The sequence below is a fragment of the Limulus polyphemus genome, unplaced genomic scaffold (assembly GCF_000517525.1).
Source record: "Limulus polyphemus unplaced genomic scaffold, Limulus_polyphemus-2.1.2 Scaffold8130, whole genome shotgun sequence".
Classification (NCBI taxonomy): domain Eukaryota; kingdom Metazoa; phylum Arthropoda; class Merostomata; order Xiphosura; family Limulidae; genus Limulus; species Limulus polyphemus.
This window is the reverse complement of record NW_013673740.1, coordinates 22,148-26,912: the sequence shown is the minus strand read 5'-3', so window position 1 is coordinate 26,912 and position 4,765 is coordinate 22,148. Positions and strand designations below refer to the sequence as shown.

General features: G+C 34.5%; 1 long non-coding RNA gene across 1 annotated transcript; it reads left to right on the top strand.

Moving 5' to 3' along the window:
- Positions 1-2,112: 2,112 nt before the first annotated feature.
- On the top strand, positions 2,113-3,374 carry LOC111083086. Its single transcript, XR_002608790.1, has 3 exons — positions 2,113-2,194; positions 2,758-3,034; positions 3,272-3,374. It is a non-coding gene; the product is annotated as an uncharacterized LOC111083086 (long non-coding RNA).
- The last annotated feature ends 1,391 nt before the right edge of the window (positions 3,375-4,765 follow it).

Here is a 4,765-nt window from a genome sequence, read left to right as displayed (position 1 = left end):
TGTTCACCCATCGTGGGTTTGGGGGGGACCGATTCCCCGCGGTGGGACATAGCAGAGAGAACAATGTGGTTCTGCCTTAAAAACTAACACAAACACACTTTTCTCTGTATTTAATGAAGATAACACATTTACGATTTGATAATACACATAAATACTGTACTGTACAGTATTGTATATTCATAAATATAGTGATTCAGTTTTATTTTTTCTAAGAATATCCTTTTTATGTTACTTTGAGTTCATCAAATTAGAATTTTAATGTAAGTTTTAAACAAACTAAGTTTAGATAGTTGAAGTTAATGTGGCTAGACGTTCACTCAGTAAAACATTTACATCCGCCAATCAGCGTTCTGCATATCCGGCTTCAAAAAATACAAAAATGTGTCCGTATGTTCGTCGTTATCAATTGGCAGGACAAGGAGGAATAATATTCTACAGATGTCCACCAGGTCTAATCAAAATCCGATCATTCCGACTGGGTTATAGAGCAAAAATAGTGTGGAAAATCGGTCCCCATGTTAACAGAGAGGATTTTATTTTCGTGACCTTGACTTTGACTCTCCAAAAATTAATTACTTCTAAAATGAGTCATAGTTCAAATGTATACCACACTTTGTCAAATTCCACTAAGCCGTTTTCGAGAACTCTTGCTGACAAACACACATATAACTTTCGTCCACCGAGGTAACAGTTGTCATGTCACTTAAAAACTAGTTAAGTTAGGTGCTTGAAACTTAAAAACCAGTTAAGTTAGGTGCTTGAAACTTAAAAACCAGTTAAGTTAGGTGCTTGAAACTTTAAAACTAGTTAAGTTAGGTGCTTGAAACTTTAAAACCAGTTAAGTTAGGTGCTTGAAACTTTAAAACTAGTTAAGTTAGGTGCTTGGAACTTAAAAACTAGTTAAGTTAAGTGCTTGAAACTTTGAAACTAATTAAGATTGTTACCTTAAGGGGAGTTTGGAAGGTATCTGATTAAGGTGTTTAAGATTGTTACCTTAAGGGGAGTTAGAAGGTATCTGATTGAGGTGTTTAAGATTGTTACCTTAAGGGGAGTTAGAAGGTATCTGATTGAGGTGTTTAAGATTGTTACCTTAAGGGGAGATTGGAAGGTATCTGATTGAGGTGTTTAAGATTGTTACCTTAAGGGGAGTTTGGAAGGTATCTGATTGAGGTGTTTAAAATTGTTACCTTAAAGGCAGTTAGAAAGTATCTGATTGAGGTGTTTACAATTGCTACCTTAAGGGGAGTTAGAAGGTATCTGATTCAGGTGTTTAAGATTGTTAAAGGAATTGATAGTGTTGATGCATCATCTTTTTTTTCATACTTATTATAAATTTCATACAATTATAAATGTTGGCAAGGTCACATTCATTAAAGACAACTTCATTTTACTAGTAGGGTGGATGGCTTTCAAAACAACACATTCCAAGGCCATAATTACCTGCATCTAAATTACCACACCTGCTGCATGCGTTGTTTTCAGGCGTGGTAATTTAGATGCAGGTAATTATGGCCTTCGGAATGTGTTGTTTTCAGATGTGGTAATTTAGACAAAGACTGGCTTTGATTAACTATTGCTGTTAATGTTTTATTTTAGATATTAGCATAGTGGATGGGAAAGCCTAAATGAACCAACAAGCCTTTTGTTTTAGCTTAAGTTACTTGTGTTCGTATGTATATGTAAGCATCTATTGGTGACCTATAAGTCATGGCGCCAGGTACAAACAGAGACAATTCGTCTTGACTTTCATAAGTTCTGTTTGATAATGTGTTAAACAATTGGGCTACTATTTAGATTAGTGACGGTTCATAAGTATGACCTGGTATTTTTCATTCTCCTATAACCCCCAACCTCTTAAGATCACTTTTAAAACATATATATGTCATCCAACCTACTTCTCCTACAAAGAGTAATTTTTCTCTATGCTTTTGTAATATTTATCAGCAATCTCTCCCGTGTCACTTCCACATGCGAGCAGGCCTATTCTGGGTCGCGAGTCTCAGGACGGCGTGGTACAGTTAATTCAGGTGAAACTGAACGGATAACGCACGACTTCCGGCTTCGGTAGACAACGGCGAATTTACGCCGATATAAATAGACCCGGCAACAGAGTAGCACCACAATCTGAGATTTTCCTGCAGTGAAGTTGTAAGCTCTAGCTTAGATCAAACCTTAGAACACAATGAAAACAGCAGTAAGTATCTAACCCGGTCGAATACATTCAATATAGTCTAAGCATTAAAGGTTTTCTGGTGTTCTGGTTTATAACATGATGAATTGTTCTATTCAGCTTGTTATAGAGGACTGTATATGTTACTTCAAAATATTCTTAAGCCTTATTTGTACAGTTCGCTTACTTTAATTACAATTTGTTAATAATATATATATACTAACTGTAAGCTTCTGTGCATTACTGTAAGAAAAACTGTGACATGTAAAATAATGTCTCACAGGTTAGAAAAATGTAAAATAAGGTCTCACACATGTAAAATAAGGCCTCACAAATTAGAAAAATGATTTATTATTTATGTCATAACGCTTATAATTCTGACCGGAAATGACATCACTCAAACAGGAAATAAAGTCAATTTTTATATAATTTTACAGCTTGAAGTATCATTCTGGTGGAAACATTTAATTATTTGTTGTTAACTCTATTTTCTGCTAACATAACTTGAGTTTCTGGGAACAGTTACTGTATAGTGTCTCAAGGAAAGAACTCTAGATATATTCGCTGTTTCTACTTTTACTCAACAGGTGGCTCTTCTTACACTTTTTGCCATGATTGCTGCGCAATTTGTGGATACGTTGGTTACGGTTACCCTTCTGTAGGATATAGGGGTGGATACGGTTACCCCTATAGAGGCTATGGCCATGGTGGCGGATACGGACGCCAGAGATTCCAAACCCCATATTTTGGTTATGATATAAGTTATCCTACATATGGGTATGCTGCCCCATATCATGGGTATGGTTACGGACATGGATATGGTTACCACTAAAATCTACATACAACCAGGGTAGAAATATTGAGGTAAGTTGAAAACATTCAAATTTTTTTGTTACACCCAAAAAACGTTGCTATCTTCAGAGAACTAAAGATTGGTTAAATCTTCCAAACAAAAATTAAACAATAATTGTAATATTGATCGGTAATACTACGATTGCTTTTCATAGTTTTTAATTAACAATTGATTTTTAGTTTCTAATTATTACATTTTTTTTTTTTTTTTACAAATTAAGTTTTTATATTTTATTAAATTTACCATAGATGGCGGTTTCTTCAATGTCACGAGCTAGGAGAGACGACCAATGCCCTGCGTAGTGCAGCCTCGTTTCTCCCGGTGTTCTCATTCTTCATGCTTTGTTCTATATAATCCTGACGTCAGTGGATCACAATCTCTTTATGTAATCTTTATGTTGTAATAAATATTTCCTGTCTCAAAACAACAGAGATTTTATTTGTATGGATTTCACGATAGCCAGTATCACTAGACCAATGTTTGATGGGTTTCTCAGGTTTCAGAGGAAACAATGAAATGAAACCGATTTTTACGGATTTCGTTGATTTCTATGCTAACTGTTGGGACACTTTAAACAACCACAGAAACGACGATAAAATAAATACTGTATTCACAAAGGAAAGTTAGAACATTTTAAACAACCACAGAAACGACAGTAAAATAAATACTGTATTCACAAAGGAATGTTGGAACACTTTAAACAACCACAGAAACGACGATAAAATAAATACTGTATTCACAAAGGAATGTTGGAACACTTTAAACAACCACAGAAACGACGATAAAATAAACATGTATTCACAAAGGAATGTTGGAACACTTTAAACAACCACAGAAACGACAACAAAATAAATACTGTATTCACAAAGGAATGTTGGAATACTTTAAACAACCACAGAAACGTCGATAAAATAAATACTGTATTCACAAAGGAAAGTTGGAACACTTCAAACAACCACACAAATGACAATAAAATCAACACTGTATTCACAAAGGAATGTTGGAACACTTTAAACAACCACAGAAACGACGGTAAAATAAATACTGTATTCACAAAGGAATGTTGGAGCACTTTAAACAACCACACAAACAACGGTAAAATAAATACTGTATTCACAAAGGAAAGTTAGAACATTTTAAACAATCACAGAAACGACGATAAAATAAACACTGTATTCACAAGGGAAAGTTGGACGAACAGCACAAGAAGATGGACATCTAAGAAATTATAGCTAATCAATACAAAGATAGCTTAAGTTGATGAGTTATCAAAGTGGACGAGAGTGGACTGTAACCTTTAGATACTGGTGTAAAGTAGCGAGAGTCGCCTGTAACCTCTTTAGGTATTGGTGTAAAGTGGACGAAAGTGGACTAGGACCTTTAGGTTCTGGCGTAAACGGACTGTAACTTTTAGGTACTGGTGTAAAATGGTCGAGAGTGGACTTCACTGTCATCCAAACTTCTGAGGGAATAAAACACCGAATCTTATGGACGTTAAGTAAAACAATTTGTTTGTTATTAAATACACAATATTTACTCTGCCTACCGCGTGTATCGAAATCTTAAATGGAGAGTTGTAAGCTGTTACACTGAACTTTGACCCGAAGAAAGCAAGTAAACGAAAGTTTGATATTTAAGAAATATCGCGCATAACGAATATTTTCCTGTTAATATTATACTTTTTTCATTTATTGCAAAAATTTATTTTTAATTGACATTATTATTCAATTTCTATTTTTAAT